We start from the raw sequence: 20,315 nt of genomic DNA, 5'->3' as shown, positions 1-20,315 counted from the left end.
ATCGTGGGTCCTTAACTCAGGACTGAATTTAGTCCTTAGTATGTTAATGGGTAAATCCAGGCCTCTCCTCTACAACTGCCAAGGGCCTCTGTGCTGTGGAATCATTCTGCTGTTCAAGACAAACTGGATGTGAGCAAGATACTGTCCGTGCAACAGCATGAAGGGAGTGGGAGGGGACAGAGCATGGGCAGTCTGAGAACAGGGTGAGGCCAGGAGAACTGTATCTGACTGGGGATGCAGTGTGAATGCCCCTCACAGACAATGTTACTCACTGGGCTGACGTAGATTCATGGAGCAACACCAAAGTTATACTGTGGCCTGGGAGGGAAATTTCTCCTCACCTGCCACTGTGCATCTCCCAAGCTCACTCAGGCCAGAGTGGAGTCTGGATTTTTAGCTAGATCCCTAAATTAATTTACCATGAATTACCATTAGCATTAATTACAATTACCAATTATCATTAATTACCATTTATTAATTTACCATTCAACAAAAAAGTGAGGCTTTTGTTCCGTAAATATGGTCTTTGTTTTCCTGACCACTTATTAACTGACACTGAAACTTTTGTAATGGGAATAAAAATAGAAATAATTCCACTGATTATGGTGCCACCAAGAAATAAACTAATCTGAATCAGGAATACTAGAAAAGAAATCCCCAGTGTGCAGAGGAAGGATAAAACTCTTGGCTAAAATGCAGTGTCACCCAGTATTTGTATTTTACTAATATATTTGTTTAATTAACAATCAGAAACATATCCAGGCAACAGACATAGATGATACACCTGCTTTTGAGGACAATGAGCAGCAAGACTCACCACACAAGCACATTTTTGGAAAAATCCTCTCTCTTCCTACTGGTGTTATGCCACATTCCCTTGCATACAATAGAGACAGGCCCTATTATAGTCAGCCCTAATTTTCTCAGAAGGGACAGCTCTTAAAGAAGAAGTACAGACTTTTTTTTACATTGCATCGTAGCAGTGGGCACAGACTTAACCATAAGCATGTCAAGGATGGATGAACCAATTCCGCTAAAACAAAAACATTCTTTCCTCCATCACCACCGCTACTAAAATTTCAATCAAAGCCTGAACTAAACCCTAATCTAACTTTTATTGGGGTTGGAAAAATGGAGATTAACTTCCCTTCACTCACCCGCTATTTTTATTTTCTGTACTTCTGTATTTCATAATTTCACTCAAGATGAAGACTGAAGGCAGCAGGGCCACAGAGGCTGGTTTTGCAATATTTCTGTCCCAAATGGATATTAAACATCTTGCATGAAAGCCTATTCTAATCACGCTTATTGTCTAGTTTTTCCAGTACAAGCAGTGTGGACAGTTCAGACAAGGTTCAGATATGCATCCGAACATATGGGTGTGCATCTAGACTGAACCTCCTTTCGAGCTTCAGCCAGCTCTACTCAGCTGGGGAAATATAACATAATTCATTTTTTTAAAAACTGTTAGAAGAATGTTCAGGCTTCAGAGTAAAGCCCTGCAACACCAGGAAATACCAAAGTTACAGCTGACCCCCAGCACAGGGTGAGCTCAGCTCTCTCCTGAGTGCATTCCAATGCAGTCCTAGAGTGCTGCTGGACCTGATAGGCACTGCCCTGCGTAAAGGGCTTTGCACAACTTTACTTCCCCAGGGAGAACACAGGAGGCATTGTGCTTTATGTAGGAAAAACATCTTGCAAAGCTCACCCTTGTTCTACAGGGAGAGCATACCTCCACTACAACCTTTAAAGCGGTGCAGCATGTCTTTGCTTGTATGTATGTGCAGGGATGGGGAACTTAACCCTATCGCCTCCTTTTCCCCTCCCTTTTGGGGTAGCTAGTGCCTAGCTAGGGAGCACTAGAAGGGAGCAGTTGTCCCTGCTCTTAGGGACAGTTGTTCCCAGCCACTGAATGAGAGCAGTGAAGACTTTTCATGCCCTCCCCTACACTTGTGCAAACATGCAGTGGTCAGATACAATCTACCCTTTAACTTTGGAAATTAAAAAAAAAAAAAAGGCTTCTTGTTGCTATGAAGCTAAATATTTGCTGAGTGCATAGGGCGCAATAGTAGCAGCATTCAGTACTAACCATAGATATAGTCCCTCCCTTTTAATTCTTTATCACTTTTCCCTTGGGCCTGAAGCAAAAAGATTTTCTAACACAGTGGAACCCTACTCCCCAACACACAGACAATAGAGTCTGCACCTCAGACAGGGGACAGAAAGAAAAATCTTCTACAGATCCTGCTGTGGGAGTTCCAACAGATTAAACAGATTAAAACAGACCTGTCAGACATCAAAATTAGTGGGGTTGCAAGGGATGTCAGTCTGAGGAGGATTCAGCCCACGGAACACAGACAGGACAAAACAAAAACCCCATACAATTCAGGCAAACAGCCCCCAGTTTCCAGGAAAACAAAATCCTCAAATTAGATTTTTTCCTGACAGCATTTACTTTCCTTGTCCTGATTAAAATGAAAAATATCACATTCACCACTTTACCTTAATGAACAGGATCAGTATATGACCCCATGGACAAACTCACCATAACACCTGGCACTTAAAAATGTCAGGCCAGGATCTCAGCTGGGGTAAATCAGAATAGCTTTGTTGACTTCAAGAGAGCAGCATGGATTTACACCATCTGAGGAGCTGTCCTTATATGCTGTATCTTTTGAACACCTCTTCTCCCATTTTTTCACGATCTGCATCGGGTTTAAAGTGACTTTTCATGTCTAGCAGATGGGGCTGAATGGTTAGGGCTTTTTGAATTTATTTTAAATCACACTATATTTAATGGAAAAATAAAGTTGCTATGGTTTGGTTCACTCCTGGTTCTGATTATTGATCTGAATGAGTAATTGCAGCTATCATAATTAATGTTTATTTAATAACTATACTTGTGTACTAAAGAGACAGCTTTGGATAGAAATCACATTTCTATCTGAAAATTGTTTCCCTACTGAAATTACAAGTAACACCTAACATTAGTCTAACTAAAAGAGATTGGCAAAAAGAAATTATTTTTTATCTTCTTCATTTTCTTTATTGTGTGCATTTCACAGCACTTTGTGCATAGTCAGTTTCACTGCTTCTCACCTATAATCCCTTAAATGAGACTCTTTCCCCTTGTTGTTTTTGTGAATCTGTCACACAGCAGCTAGGGATACAAAAACATTTTTAAAATAAAAAAAATGTGGTACTGAAACCACAAAACCTGGCAGATTGTGAGGCAGGTACCTAAAACTACTTTCAATCTTTTTTTTTTTTTTTAACTAAGCAGATTTCAAGTTGATGATGTCCCTTTAACATAAATAATGAGCTAATGAAATAAGTATGAAATTGCAAGAATCATAAAAAGAATTTTACATTTAAGAATACCATCTGTGTCACACTCAGCCTAACAATGAAATCATTTCAGAGCCAAAATACCAGAGTGTGCTTCCAGCACAAGTTATACAAGAGTATAAGTGATTAGATTGGAGAATAAGATAATGTCTGTGTTCAAATGAAGAATGAATACCTGGGTTCAAATTTGGTTTAGATCACAAAGGCAAGGAATATCATGTCATTTTAAACTAGTCCCAGTAAATGTTTTTCCACATCACAAAACCATCACACATTTTGGTGCAGGAGACAATCTCTACAAAAAGAAAAATCAGGAATGAAAGTAAAAGGTTTTTGAGGTCAGAAATGGGGTATGATCCAACAGCTCTTAGACAAATTCTGTGGTTCTTAATTCCATAAACCTCAAAGATAGTTTTGTCTGAATAAGCAACACAGAATTTAACCCCATGGTTGGAAGGCTAGATTTAAGCATAGATGCAACAAGAGAAGTTTATCTTCTTACTATAAAGAATCATAACCAGAATCCAAGCTTCTCCCCCTCTTTTGGAATGGGATCCCAAAGCACAAGACTCTCTGGGCATGATGTGGCAGTATTTAAGTTGCAATACAGTGTTGTCAGATCATAACCATCTGTCTGCAGAACCTGAACTCACAAAAGTTCAGGGGCCAGATCCTCAGCTGGTACGAATCAGCATCCTGCAGCTCCACTGAGGTCAATGGAGGTCTGCTGATTTATACCAGCTGAGAATCTGACAGCAGGTGCTTTTCATCAATTATGTTACAATGGAGATTGGTTTAAATGCCCACTCCTCAGTACACAGTACATGCCCTCAATATGGGCCATATTCTACGGCTGCTCTGTTGACCGATCTCTTCATTGGAGTAGTTCTGCACCCAGAGCAGCTCTGGAGTGAGACCTTGTATCTAGCAATCTCTTCACAAATATTGAAAGTTTTAAAAAAAACTTGTCTTAGAGACTGATGATGATGCTCACACACAATGGATCCCATCACAAAGGATGCTGAAGCGTTACTTGGAGAAACAGAGCTTTTGAAATCCATATAGACAAGGCTGGAGAACATGCTAGCGGCCTATAAGAAAACAATAGATAATTAGGGTTCATTCAGAAGTATAACTTATAACAGTCAGTTGTGTAGTTTAAAAGTCATGCTCAAATGGAATTAATTGCTATTTCCACATTAAAATTTCTCCTCGTGGCAAAGGTTTCCCCCTATATTTTGCTTAAAAATGTAATTGTGAGACCATTAATATATGAAAAGTTAAAGTGCTTAATAAACATCCCAAAGTGTGGGATGCTGTATTCATATAAGAAAGGTATGAGCCAACTGCGAGACACATTCAGATGCGATCAAAGAGGATCTGAGCTTAACTGAGCTCTCACATGACAGTTCAGATCATTTCAGATCCCTTCCAATGGAGATAAAATAGCATCAAAAGCAGAGAGGCTTTTTTCTTTCTTTCAAGGATGAAAACACAACATCATTAGTCAAATTTACTCTGAACTTCCACCTCCTCATGTTGATTTGTACTCAGGTTGAGTAAACATATCTTTCCATCATGGTAAATAAATGTAAAAGCCTATCAGTAACTTAATTGCTTAACGAATGATGCCGAGTAGGGTGTAACATGTTTTTTTTACTATAGCATTGAAGATAAGGATCTCTCAAAAACTCCTGTTATATATCTTGGCAGTGAATATCTGTTCCTAGCTGAAACTTTACTTATAAAATTTCAACTCAGGATCATTTTATTTTTCAGTTTTTGAAAAAAAAATCACCTTGGATAATTTTTAAGAGGTACAAATATAAAATTGTTTATTGATTGAGAAGACTTTCTCTTGCACTGTGCATCACAGAGAAATGAAATCTGACAAAATTGATGAGTCTGTAATAAGGGTGGATTGTGTTTGGTGCATTAAAAACACCCTAAAATAAAAATGGCAAAGATACTGAGAGTGAAAAATATCACAGTGATTTTTAGCCTGTAGATATCAGAGGAAAATCTAATCCCCCATGCATGGCACACACCTAGACACAACTGGGACCATGCACTCTACTATCCTGGCACACTTATAGGCTTAAATCAAGGGGATGAAAGGGAGAAGACAGTCCTTCTTCTTAAAATAAAGTAGTTTTATAAAGGTGTTGTGAAAACAGCTTGAGTGCATGCCATTTATCTAAGATTAAAATCTGGCTCCTGGTGGGCATGTGGATATAGTGCCCATGCATAGCTGCCAGACTGGTATGATAGATCATAAAGGCTACAAAGGAATGGTACGAATCTAACCAGTTAAACAAATATCACAATAGGCCAGCTCATCTTTACAGTTTATCCTTCTTCAAAAGCCATACGAGTGTCAAAATACGTATTGACCCTAAAACCTCTATCATCTTAAAAATAAGTATATTAATAATAATTACTGGCAGCCCATAATTGTAGATAAATATAAATATAGAGCATCTTGAGAAATAGTATGGTTGGATATTGTGCCCTAATTATATATTCCCATATCAGCTTCTCTCAGACACTGTGGGACAAAGGTATATTCAGTACTGCTGTTGTCCATTGTGCTGAAGGGTTTAGCCAGAAACTCATCTTGCTCAATCAGTTAGTAATGGTGAGGGTATGGCATGGTTAGCCACGTCTGCCTCAGCTGATGTTACCAAAAGCCCTGAACCTGCCAAAGATGATTGTCCCTGATGGCAGGTCCCTAAGGTTTATTGTCAAGTGAATTAAGGATGTAGTATCAGACTATAGGGTGATATCTCCCACTTCTGGGTGAGAAATGTAGAGCTATGAGAGCCCAAGGGCTCAACCTTGACTCAACACTTGCATATACAAATTGTCCTCACTCTCTCATTTGCCCACGCTAAATCAAAACCTACATTTGTGCAAGCAAAATTGGTAATTAGATACATTGTATGTGCAAAAACAGCATTTGTGCAAACTGCATGTGCATCTGTTGTAACCTTCTAAGTGTGGGTGTCCAACATAAAATGAAAACACTCTGGCAACTCCTCCAGTGAAGATAAATATAAATTAAAAAAAAATTACTTTGAAGTGACATAAGGAAGTCACAGTCCTGCTAGAGTGACTTTTGCATCAAACAACTTTGTTAGCACCCCCAGACGTCAGTTCTGGGTTCAGTAACCCACATTGGGTTAGATTAAATTAGATAGCCAGAAATTGCAATGAAGCCTGGTGCTACCTCCCTAATTCATGTTCATAAGACTAAAAAAGCCCAGAGTTTAACCTTGAATTTCCTGGCTCCATCTGCTTAAAACATGACCCATAACATTAATTAAAATGTGGCTTTCTGGTTTATTTCAAGTGCCCTGTTGTATTGGGGGAATGGTGGAAAGTATTTTTTTACTCCTCAACATGTTATGTGATATAAAATAGGCTGTTATATCCTGCTCATCTATTTAATTTAATACATCAGCCGCATCACAAAGCACATAGCATTTTGTTCCCTGATTTCTAACTAGTTCTCACTTATCTCTCTGAAGAGGAATAGACAGAACAAATGCTGACGTATTTTAATTAGAAGTCAGAGATAAATTTCTAACATTAAATATTTGCCTCTCAAAACAACTGACCATCTTCTGCCCATGTAGATTTACACTACACACATTGACATTTATTTGACACAAATATGCTGCTCAGTTGGAGAAGGGCATACATTGCTCAATAGTCTCTTGTTTTAGTATGTCCAACACAGAGACACACAATATCATATACCAGGAATTTAAGTCAGCACACATTTCACTACTGATTTCACATATGGGCCTGGAGTAACTTTTCTCCTAATATGGTGATAGCACGTGCACTATTTAAATGCATCCTTATTCCGAGACTTATAAATATGCACCAGATGTATCTTTTGTAAATGTTATATTTTTCAACATCTCAGCATTTGTGAGTAGTTGAAAGCTATGTCAGCCATGCTTTAATGGGGCATAAAAGTGTGCTGCATTCAAAGAAATGGCACACCATTGTAACAGGCAAAATTAGAAGTGCTGTCAATGGCTACATTTTCACATTATCGATTTTCACTGTTTAATATGGTACTCTGTTTTTATGCGTGTGCATTTTTAATTGATGTCTATACATCCATATACACATGCAGGTGTTTTTTTACATCAGATACAAAACAATAGCCACAGCAAATTAACTGATTCCTGGAATTGTATCAGTGTGTCTACAATAATCACAAGGGTGCAATTAAGTGATTCAGTAGATGTCCTGAGTTTGCCCAGGATCAGCTTTAACATAGAAAGCAAGCACATACATATACACTGTTACCCTCTACTGAATGGAATCAGAACTGTTCAACCATATGTCATAGGCCCTATATTGCTAACAGCTAAAAAATTATCTCCTGTTGCTTAAGTGGTAGCAGCCTGTACATTTGCAATAGCAGGATCTGACTTGTCCCCTTGCTGACATGGAGCTCAAAGTGATCATGGTGTGCAGCACAGTGAAAACCTGGACTGTCACCAATTCAGTACAGTATACAGATAGCTCGTTTTAGGCCATATCCTCCCATTCTCATGTAGAATAATGTAGGAAGGGAGTACTTAATTTAAAAACTGTGTATCATTTAGGGAAAGGAAGGCGTGTGAACATATGGAAGAAGCAAGGAGTGTGGTCAGAGTTACTCATAGTTTGAAGAACCATGGACACTGACTGTGCAGACCCTGCAGATCTCTGGCCATATGAGTTTGTGCCCCCTGGCTCTGTGCTGTTCCTAGCCCTCCCCCACCTAAACAATGGTATCACATTGGAAACAGTTGATGCGGTTGTACTGGCTTCTCCCCAGCACAATCGGTGTCTATCTGTGACTGACCCGTTACAGAGCACATACTGTGAGTTCATGTTGGGCCATTTGCCTTATTATGAACATTTCTTTTCTCCTTTTAAGAATTTGCACCTGACCATATCTCAGAGAAGAGAAAAGGTCTCAACGTGTTACATAGTCGATATTATTTGAATGCTAGAATGCTGTTTGCTTGTAAGTTTCATGTTAGAACCATGCTATGCCCCTCACCCAGGCAAATCAACTCAAAGGCTGAGCCATATGACACATCAGTAAACATAATGGCATCCTTGCATTTTTGGAAATAGTTTAACATCCCACAACTATTTTTATTCTCAAGTTCATGGGCTTATGAATGAGAAGAATATCACTGGATAACTGCCATTCAGAAATATGTGTAGAAAAATCCTAGATGTCTGTGCAGCTGATGGAATGATCAAAAACACTCAAAAAATGCATATGCTAAACTTTTTAGAAATGCACATTGCTGAAATATATCCTACAACTAATGTCACATTTCAGATATATTTTAATTGTATTTTTACATTTGATATTCAAATTGGAAAAGTATATCTTATTAAACACAACACTTGGCTTTGCTATTTTAATAAAATATAAGTTGTTAAGGGAAAGAAAAGCAAAACTACTGATTCTTTTCCTTATGATGATCAAATGAGTCTTTCATGTTGTATCTTACACTTCACTTTTTAGCATTTTGAGGCAAATAGCAGATATCAAAACTTAGTAAATAATCAAAGACATACTCAGTTTTTCCAAACTGTCATGCTACTTATCTTGTATTAACTGATCTCTTAGGTAGCATAAGCTTATTTAATTGCTACTGAAGATTATTTGGATGAAAAAAGAGATGACACTTTCCCTTACCTTCAAAAAAGACAAAACTATATTTTTCAAACAGACACACACAGAGAGCCAGATTCTGATCTCCTACACACATGCACAACTGCAATAGCTAATGTTAAAAGATTTGATAGGAGCTGCATATCTAAGATTGCACTCTGGATCACTGACTGTACATTCTATACTTAAAATGACAATTTGGAAATATATTTTATTGCTGAGTAATTCATATTGTGTTACATTAAAAAAGCAGCTTTCTGATTTTATTTCTAAAGGGTAGTTATGCATGCACAATAACTACATTTCAAAAGGAGTTTTAGTAGGTTAGCAAAGTGCATATGCATGTATCCCCACTGACATGATAGACCGTAATGGCTGCGGTCTGTCATGTCAAGCATCTGCATATTAAACAGTCCCTAAGTACACATTGACACAGCAGACCCTAATAGCTCTGAAGCTGTAACAATCTATTGAGTCAATAATATGCGTGTTAAAGAGCATCTTGTATACTTCCATCAATATATTTTATCTTTTAGTTAATTTGTTTCTTCTTTTTATATATATATATATATATTCAGTGCTAATGCTATAATAACCTTTATCCTTAACACAAGGTCACAGATATGTAACATATGTCACACACATTTTCTCCGTAGCAGAATCCATCCAGAACCGGACAGTTCTTAAAAGGGTTATTGTAATATTTTACTCTGCCATCATACACACTTTCAGGTTTGTAGCTGTTCAAGACAGGATAGAAATATTCTCTTCCCTTTGGTGCACCTGATCCAAAGCCCACTGGAGTTGTTGGAAAGACTCCAGTTGACTTTACAGGGCTTTGGATGAGGCCCAGTGTGAATCTGCTTTTTTTCCTGTTATATATTTTCCTTATAATTAAATGGAAAAGGTCACAAGGGGAGAATGAAACAAAATGTAAATGGTTTAATGGCTAGTATTAGCAACAAAAAACTAAGAAACAATGTTTGAGGCCTGATTCTCCTCTTGCTTGCACTAGTTTTACATTGGCACAACACCAGAGATTTCACTGGCATTACTCCTGACTTATACCTGTACAAGCGAGAACAGAATCGCCAATATTTCCATTCCCTTCCTAGGAATCTCTGTGTTTCTCACTCTCTCTACCCCATTCCTGGTCCCCAAACACAATCAAACCACATCCTGTATCATGCTGCGCTTCAATACAATCTCACCCTAACCTGGACCTGGCTGGGACTTCTCCCTGCCATTTATAAACATGCCAAAAACTGATGGGAATAGCATTCGAGTAATACCGCAACAATTTTCCTTGTATAATCCCACAGGCCTCAATCCTATAATTGGATCCTCCTGGGCAGCTCCCCATTGGGTTCTGTCCAGCTTCAGAGTTCTGTACGCATGGATATACCTACAGGACTGGGGCTTCAGAATCTCTCAGAGATGTTTGTTAACTTAATCCTATGTACCCACTAAGGCATAAGTATTTATTACTGGGCTTCACAAACAGTGAATAATTCAACACACACAGCAGCGATGACCCTCATTATTTTAGTTTCTATGCTGAATAGCTAACAAATAAAAACTTCTTGTCAGTGACACAAGATTTTTTTAATTTATAAAATGCACCAAATTATCAAAATTCAAGGCTAGTGAACAAAATTTGAAAATGGGATGCAATGATACAGATGGAGCAAATCTTGCTCAGGATTATATCTAACCTAAATCACAGAGGAGCAGATTGTGCAAACTATCCATGGTCCTGAGTTAGGAGATTATGCAAATCTGCTCTGAACCCCAAGGAGTTTTTGGAGGAATTGTCTCAAGAGGGAGACAATTCCCCACCCCCCCAGCTTCCTAGCACAGCGAGGCAATTCATCACCACGGGACGCTGCAGAGCATGCTCCTCTCTCTGCAGCTAGCAGTTATAGGCATGGTCTCACCCCTTGTAGGGGAATTTGTACCCCAGGGACTCATAAAAGGATCTCTGAGTAAAGGGACTGTAACTTCCCCTAATTCTTGCTCCGGGAATGCAAGGGGAGAGGCTTAAGTCTTCTCATGCCCTTCCACCCTCCAGCCAGCACACCAAGGGCCAGGGACAATCTAGCCCCGATGAAGGCATGTCACACACCAGGGTCTTGTGTGGTCTAATTCACATGTAGAAAATCTACTACCCATTTGGCTCTGCCATCAGCACATAACTAGCCACACAGCCCTCTACTCACTTAACAGGTTGCTCGCACTGTGCTGTGTTCTCACTGAGCATTCCCAAATATTGGCCTGATCCAAAGCCCATAGAAGTCAAGGAGAAGATTCCCAGTTACTTCAGTGGGCTTTGGATCAGGCTGTATATCCTTAGTAGCAAGTGTGTATGTAATTTGGATATGGCTGTGACTTCACCCTGTCCTTGTTCATGGGATGTGACCCCTTCCACACTGGTGAACAATAGCTAGCTTGCCCACTGCTTTTATTTTCATTGCCGGGCACTACACATGGAGTTGTCTCCAATTTACCAATGAGCTACAAGTAGAGTTAGCGGCTGACAATCATGGGTGTTTGGCTTCTGTAGAAATTTAGCCAGAGTAAGATTTGACCTACTAGCTGTGAAAAAGCAGCTCATGTCACATGTGCTGCAAAACCCAGCCACAACATACTGAAGTTTAATTGTGACAATGTTAACCTACAAAAAAGAGAACATGTGCTGCATGTCCCAAACATCAAGGAGGGGGGGAAAGAATTCCGCACATTAGGAATGTAAAGCTTTTGATTTGCTTTTTCTTTCCACAGAGACTAAGGTCCAAACCAACAGTGCTCCCATTCATTATGATGCCCTAGCGTGAATCCTAGGAGTAGGGCTTCTGATTTTTGGTTTTAACTAATAAACACGATAAAACTCCCAAGATACAGGGGGAAAAATCGGTGTTTATCCAATAAACACCAGAAAAATACCGGAAATGGTTACTTGTGTCTAAGGGCTTGTTCAAGGACCAGTAATGTACACTCTGGGGGTGTGATGTCTAAAGTGCACTAAAATGTTATGCATTAATTGGGCTGTATACACCCCGCTGGAGTGTACTAAAGGTTACCTAGTACACTTGAGCAATAGTGCTTTTGGAAATAGTACTACATTAAAACACTAGGGAACATTACAGAGAGATTACTCATTACAGTACCATGGAACTTCAAACAGCTCCAGTCCACAGCAGGGTTCTGTGGTGGATGTCACGTTGCTCGTAGGTACGACTTCTGTTTTGGGGGATTTATTAATTTCATTTTTGATTATTTATTTTTAGCAATTTTTGAGGTTTATGTAGAAGTCCAAAAATAGGGTGTTTTCAGAAGTTCCTCTTCCTCTATACTGAACTGAGTAATGTATATAGTGTATATAATGTATATTCATTAGTCATTACAGTATATAGAAAGAGGAAAGCCCAAAAAACCAATTTTGGGACTTCTACATAAAACTCAAAAATTGCTAGAAACAAACCCCAAAATATTAAATTAATAAACCCCAAAAAACAAAATCCCTACCTATGGGCAATGTGACATCCACCCCAGAACACTGGGGTGGACTGGAGCTGCCTGAAGGGGGCAGGTTTCAATTTCATGAAAGAGATGTTGCCAGTAGAATGTATGCTACAGTGTCAGAACACATAGGGGCTGGTGATCAGCAGTGAGTCCAGACTACAGGGCCTATAGAAAACTAAAAGACAAGTAAATGTGATATATGCTGAAATGCTCCTTTTGCAAGGGTAAATTATCAATGCATCCGTGCATTATCAGGCATCCATATCACATTCACAATTGTGGCAACTGTGTAACTAGTTCCCATCATAGTGCTGAAAACTTCCTCTTTAGCATTATTCTAACATATTGGTTGGTTAATAAAGTCAAGAAAGAGTTTAAACCAATAGTTTTGTTGTTTCCAATAACTTGGTGGCCTCTTCTTTATGTACCCTGTGTATTAGACAAATATAGTTAATAGGAGCCAGACCTGATTGGCTGATATCTGCTTCTTTATGGGATTTATATTTGCCAAGTAGCCGGACAGCAATATCCATTTAGTATTCATGGAAAGTACTTACAGAACAATAATGACAATAATTGCTTCTGATTCTTGTGTTTACAACACTGCCAAAGTATCATTAGGGCCTTATTTATGGATAATAATGCTTATTAATCACAAGTATTTGAATTCTGGAATGTATTAGATTAATATTCTTTTGTATTTCAGTTCTGTATTAATGCTGTGAAAGGCATTTATTGAGTGCAACTCATTGGGAATACTTATTTTGGAAAAGTAAATCATCTGAGCAATTTTCAGGTAATAGATAAAGAAATTATGTGCATACCACTCAGCTAACGTGTGCACAGTGAGCAATGGATACCACTACTAAAATCAGCACCTGTGGACTAAAATCAGGGACAGACTCTGAAAAGAAAATACTCTGAAAGGGATACTGATATTACAGGTTAGTTTGCTTTTAGAAATCCTATTGAATAAAATGCTTTTCATTATTTTGAATAAATATTTTCTTTTTTGTCTGTCTTTAAACTCAATCTTTAGTAATGTATACTATACTGGGGGAGAGTTTTTGCATGAATTCTAAGATTCATGGACGCTTGAAAGGTTGCTAACATAGGAAGTATAGTATAAAAAAGACAATTTTGGATGTAAATAATTTCAGCTTTTATAAATCAGCGTCTGATAGTGCTAGAATAATATGATGGAATGAAAGCGTAAGAGGAAATGACAGTTGTAACAAGCAAAAACGTAACCCTAAATCTAAATATCAACTGCCATATATTCATATTCTCCTTTTGTCCCTCTGTAGTACTTACAATTCTGAAAAAACACCAACGCTACTGTAGTACCAAACTCTCTGATTTTTGGTGTGCGGCCAGCTCCATAAATTTGCATTTAAACAAATAAAATCCAGAACAGTGTCGTATGTCTTTTTTTTCTGAGATGGTTCTTCAAGCATAATTTAAAGAAGCACTGTCAACTTAAAAATCACATTTTGGTCTGATTTTTTTTCCCCTGACTGTTGACGTAACACTTATGATTACTATCACTGAAAAAGATTACAGAAACTATCTTCCTATATTTTATTCAGTTTATTTACTTTGCGCTTTTTATAACAATTTGTGCATAGTCAGGTTAACCTGTGTAGTCGGTCACTTCCCCCTGTTTGGGTGATTCTTTTATTCAGCACCCGTGGAAACAAAAAAATTTTAAAAATAACTGTAAAAGCACAAAACTAGAGAAATTGAGAGGAACATTTAGGTCTGGTGAAGTAGCTGAAACTACACTTAATTCATATATTTAATATTTATATAAGCTGACAGTGTCCCTTTAAAATGTAAGTATTTCACCTATTAATATTTTGGCTGGCTTTATTAAATATATTTATAAAATACATGCATACAGGTTTACCGAGAATTTCAAAGCATTAAGCAATAGTCCACGCTGTATATAGCTTGATCACTATTAGAAGAATCAAAGATATTTTTAAAATATTTTAGAAGAGATGAGCCCAAGTAGCAAAGATCAGGCCCAGATCTGGAGTAGAAGTTTTACTAAGTTCAGTTCCCAAAGAACTATCCCACTGATCAGAGGTGGGAGTGGGTCTCTAGTTGTAAGGCCTGGTATTATCCTTTGCTTGACCCATTGTTATAGACATAAAGGAAGTTCAGATCCAAATTAAGAGCTGGGTTTCCCTGAATTTTGGGATGTTTGGCTGAGGGGCTTGGACTAGGCACATCCCTAATTTTTACTCATCAATATCTGACAAAAATTGTTTCAAACATTGATCATGTTACTGAAGGTCTTTCACTAATGATCAATCACCCTTTTTAGTTCTTCTGATTCTACTGTACTAATCAAAATTCCATAATGTCAGCATTTGAATGTTACATGATTAATTACAATGGTACAGTACGTGACATCATTTCTTCCTCGCTCTTATTTATTGCCCCCCACACACAAAAAGTTTAGACTGGTGGTTAGAATTCAGTTTATTACACTCAGAAAATTGTCCTTCCTAAAAAGGCCCAGAAAATATACTTCTTAGTATTTCCAAATCATAGCACAAAATCTGTGGAAGAATATAATACTAAGATCTTTACTTGTGTAACCTAAAATGGCAGCATTGAAAGCATAACTCACCATATGCAGCTTCCAGCCTCCCTGTATTTAATAGTATTAAAGTATTTGTAGCATGGATATCACTTTTTTTTCAAAATGTTTTTACTGTTTTAGGGACTGTTCCTACTCTCCCTACTGTAAATGGCAAAACTACCAACAGTTATACATGGAATTATAGTACTGGCATTTACATCATTGGGAGCAATAAAGAACCTTTTTGCATAGGGGTAAGGTGATTGTTTTGAGGGAGAGGGTGTTATACTACTGCTTTCTTCAATATTCAGTATTCCTTTTATCCTGAACATCCTCTACAGAAAGGAACCTAAATTCCAAACAACAATCTGTAGCCCAAATTTTCAAACCAGCACACCAAAACCTAGGTTCCTTAATCCATATTTAATTTCCTGTGGCCTGGTTTTCAGAAGTGCTGAGCTCCCACAAATCCCCCTGAAGTCAATGGCAACTGTAAAGTGCTCAGCACCTTTGAAAATCAGACCACTTGCATTTAGGTGGGTTCCTAAATACAGATTTATGAGCACCCACGTTTGAAAATGTTGGCCTTGATGCACAATATATGGACCTAATCCTGCAAACTCTTACTCACATAGTCAATGGGACTATTCATCTGAGTAAGGGCTTGCAGGACCAGATCTCAAAATAGTGCTAAACTGTAAACTGCAAACCTACCTGCTTACATTAACAGTGGGACTGCTAGAGGTTAAACTTTAGGATTTAAGGGTACAAAATCTAAAACCAATGTAGAACTGTTTTGTGTGAGTAATTTGTTCTTTAACAGTATTATTGTAATTACGATACATAAATGAACATTTCAACATGGAGCTAGAAAAGACCTGGCCACATAAGTAAGTTTGAAAATAATCTTTTTTTCTTGCTTTATTTTACTTACTATATTTCTCAGTGGAACTATAATGTGCCTGCCTATCTTTACTGTAGGCTTTATTATCAAATTGTAATTCTTTTTGCTTTCAAACTGCATGATTATTCTGTATTTATCCCTCCAGATACATAATGTGACCATTTCTCTTCCTTATTTTTATATCATTTATAGCTACTATAGTTTTGAATTCATAGGCCCACTTCATTAATTGGCTTGATGTAAAGGCTTCTTTTACATACTTGAATGGAATTTTTGCTCAGCAAATTATATCTATATATAAAACATCATCTTTATTAAACTGTAAGAAAAAATTAGAAATAAAAATAAAATCATATGTCACCATCTGATATTCTATCAACCAAAAAGTACACTCTTGTCTACATCTAAATATCCCTGTGGGAGTTATATATTTTTAATACATGCTATATATTTTGTAATTTTTTTGTCTGTTGTAGCATGTCTGAGTTTTTTAATTCCAAACTTTTAAAAAATGTTAAGGCAACAACCATGGGAGTCGATTTAGTATGATTTTCATTATGATAAGTTCAATAATTATCCTTTAAGCATGACATGAAAGTCCTATTGTTTTAAAAAGTTTCTTCTGGAATAAACAATCATCATTCACATTGGTGTAACAAAATTTAAAACAAAAAACAAAAAAAAGTGGAAACAAAAATGTGTTTTAATAGCAAAGAAATTCATGTTTAAACAAACATGGAGGAAAGGGAAAAACTGTTTAACAATGGATTTGTTTTTATATCAGAACAGATTGGAATTTAAAATCTCAATAGCAAGATTTAAAAAGAGATTGGACATTTATATAGAAAAGACAACACCAGACAGAGTTATCATAATTAATAACCAAAAAAATTGGAAGAGATATTAAACTTCATGTGTCAGGGCTTTAGCCCATCTCTAACTAGTAGAGTTCAGGAAAAGAGCTAATGTGGGGGTAGATTACCCCACATCTGCCTATCACAAGGGTCTTCCACTTTCCTCTGAAGCATCTGGTTGACCCCTGTCAGAGACAAGATATTGGACTACATGGACCTTTGGTCTGGTCCAGTATGGCAATTCCTATGTTTTTCTGTCCCTAATGGGAACTTCAGTATTTCCTAGTTCTTGACAGTGTCTTGTGTAATTTGTAAGGTAGAAAAATTCTCACAATCATCTGGATCGAACACCACTTTCTGATCCTATGAATCAGCACAAATTAACCTGTATATCTAACTCTTCTAAAAAGCTTAACCCTGCATTCCTTACTTAAAGGCAAATTCTGCTTGCCTTATTTGTTGAAGCCAAACAGAATTTTGCTTGATTAAAGTAAGCACGATCTGGCCCTCATTTCCCATGCTGGAATAATTGTTATTGACTTAACTGGGATCACAATATGGCACTCAGACCTTACTCCAGCACACTTCTCATAGATTTTAATGAGAAGATAGAGCCTTCATGCCAACCATATTATAACCCCACTGCAGCATTTATGTCAGAGAGAGGATTGAGAAATAGATCCTGGTCACTTTATTCAGGCAAACTCCCATTGCCTTCAAAACATATGGTAAGCAGAATCTGGCCCTAGGCAAGGAACATAGGATTTAGCTTTTAGAAAAATTAGGTATACATGCTCATTTGTGCTAGAACAAAACCAGGAAGTGTTGAAGTCAAAGGGACTCATGCATGAAGAAGGACTGAGGGCCATGTCTTCATCCCACTGAAAACATCCAATGGGACCACAATTTGGAGTTGGAATGCAGAATTTGACCCTAATACAATCCTCCCAATAGCTTTTATTGTGATAATTTTAGTATTGTAGTATTTTTTAAAAAATCCAATGCCCAATGTTACATGATTTGCTTTAAGCAAAAGCAAATATATTGTATAGATTACTATTCTAATCTGCATTAATTTTAAAACCAAATATGATTATTGTTGTGTTATCTGGCTTCATGCTTTCTATAAATGTCCCTTTATGGTTTTATTTTTAGTATGTATTTAAAAAATGCAAGAATTATGGAGTATGTCAATTCACTTCATTTCATTAATCAGCTTACCTGAAAATGTTTTTCTTGCAATCTAGTGGAAAGTAAAAAGAATGTTCTTTTTTATAACGACTAAAATTAAATTCATATTCCACAATGTTTATATTTCATGTGCAAAATTACCTGATATGTTGAGATATCTGACTTTAGTTCTTTAATAAATTGCTTCATTGGCAAAATGTTGCATTTAAAATTTAGAATCTAAAATGAACTACTTCTTGATATGAAACATTTTTTAAGTTCACAGTAATGTTAAATATGATGCATTTAAAATATTAATATTTCACATGTATTATTCACTGACTTCCAGGTGTCATAGCAAGTTAGTGACACTTCATATTTCAAAGGAAGAATTGTTTCTTTTTTCAATACTAATGTTCTATTAATTCACTTTGTAATATCACTCCAGTTCAGGCAAACAGAATTGCACTAAATTACTTATGCCAAAAATCATGCTGAAGTTGTTGACATTATATAAAATTTCATTTTCCATTACTATTTTATATGGTCTTATCTTGCTAGTGTCTTTTTCAAGTGCAATACATGGCCCTCATTAGTTAGTTTTAGAAACACAGGTATATACATGAACATTTATATGTTGACATGAGAGTGCATGTGGATATATATTATACATTCTATCAGTTAAATGGATTTTACAGAGTGAAACTTCCAGTAATTTACATGTAAATCTTCTTTATGAACATGATGGGTCTCATTTAAAGTTTCTATGGTGGAGCATCAACAGATCCAGTTACTGCTGTTTTTTCAGTAACTTAGTGTGATTTTCTGTTCCAGCATGTGTTTTAAAATATATACAAGGTAAATTGACTGAGAACTTTTCTATTATAAAGGCCTAAAGGCAAACAGCTTCCTCATCAAATCCAAATAAAGGCAAAAATGCTGGATGTGAAAAAAAGAACCTATTTATGACCCTGTAACATTCATATTCTTCATATAAAGATCACATGGCTACATAACTATCCCCAAAGATATGGTGGAAAATATACCTGGAGATGCCAAAAAGCTTTAATAAGTGAATCAGAAAATAATTCTATAAAATGCCCTTCAACAGTGAGATAATTACAAAGCACTGGATCCAGAATAGTGAACAGTAGTGAAATTACTTATAAATAAATGTAAAGAGCTAAAAATATACATGGCTAGTTGTCTAACCAACTCTTTCTGAATGTCATCAGAGTCAAACGTTGCTTTAAGTAGGAATGCAATTCCAAGGTTATTCATAACTAATCTTCAAGGACGACACATTAATATATATTTTTAAGTATATGCTCTGAACTTTCAGTTTTGCTACATTGTTTAGTGTAGTACAGGTAAGGTCTCCCATATTGGTTTAATCTCTGCCATGTTTTCAATTTGGAATATAACAAATCTGAACAATTTAAAAAAAAAACTTGATCCAAATCTTTTAAAGTAAATAAATAACCCCCTTCTCCTTTGTGACCACAACAAAACGATTTGGATGACAGTAAACAACATGAGAGTATCCAGGTCTGTAGTATGGAACAGTCTTCTATTTCTATCAATTCTTCAGACGCCAGGATTTTGACATACCAACTATACCCCCAACTCCAAATTAACAACAGAAGTAAGACACCATCATATAGACATCCAAAGTCAAATGCTCCCTTTTCTGTCTAGCCCACCTAAAATATTAAAGAAGCCTAAACAAAGCAAGTGCACATCAAGCTAGAACCAATTAAGGAAACGAAATTTATATACAAACACACAGGGAGACACACACACCACACACACACACCTTACTGAGCATGCTGGAAGGGATGGATTTTCTCCCCCAGTGATACCTACCTTATGAGTGCTCGCAGGAAGGCACTGGGTTAAAGTGTAATCCCCTTGGATATTTTTGATCCAGTTTCACGCGGAGTGGCGGGGGGGGGAAGGGGGGAGGAAGTAAAGAGAGTGCAAGAGAAAAATCAAACTTGGGTACCAAATTATAGATCAGTTAGTGGCGGAGGAGGGGGGTGAAAAGACATAATTAGTGACAGAGTCTGGACACCCCCCCCCACACACACACACACACACCCCCCGCACTAGGGGCTGACTGAGTGGGCAAGGGAGGCAGGGCGGTGAGCCAGGCGAGCTGGAGCGGTGCAGGGCGACATCCCCCCCCCCCCCCCCACCCCCAGCCTTAGCGCAAAGCCACAG

General features: G+C 37.3%; 2 long non-coding RNA genes across 3 annotated transcripts in view; both read right to left on the bottom strand.

Annotated features, from left to right (window-relative positions):
• Positions 1 to 20,315, bottom strand: part of LOC125639678 (uncharacterized) — a 96,375-nt gene that overhangs the window by 74,695 nt on the left and 1,365 nt on the right. The window lies entirely within an intron of this gene.
• On the bottom strand, positions 391 to 20,307 carry LOC125639674 (uncharacterized). Its single transcript, XR_007357553.2, has 2 exons — positions 19,959 to 20,307; positions 391 to 4,439 (listed from the first exon to the last, which is right to left on the bottom strand). It is a non-coding gene; the product is annotated as an uncharacterized LOC125639674 (long non-coding RNA).

Source organism: Caretta caretta, chromosome 1, assembly GCF_965140235.1.
Source record: "Caretta caretta isolate rCarCar2 chromosome 1, rCarCar1.hap1, whole genome shotgun sequence".
Taxonomy (NCBI): Eukaryota; Metazoa; Chordata; order Testudines; family Cheloniidae; genus Caretta; species Caretta caretta.
Note: the sequence above shows the minus strand (reverse complement) of the source record. Positions and strands in the feature narration are given on the sequence as shown.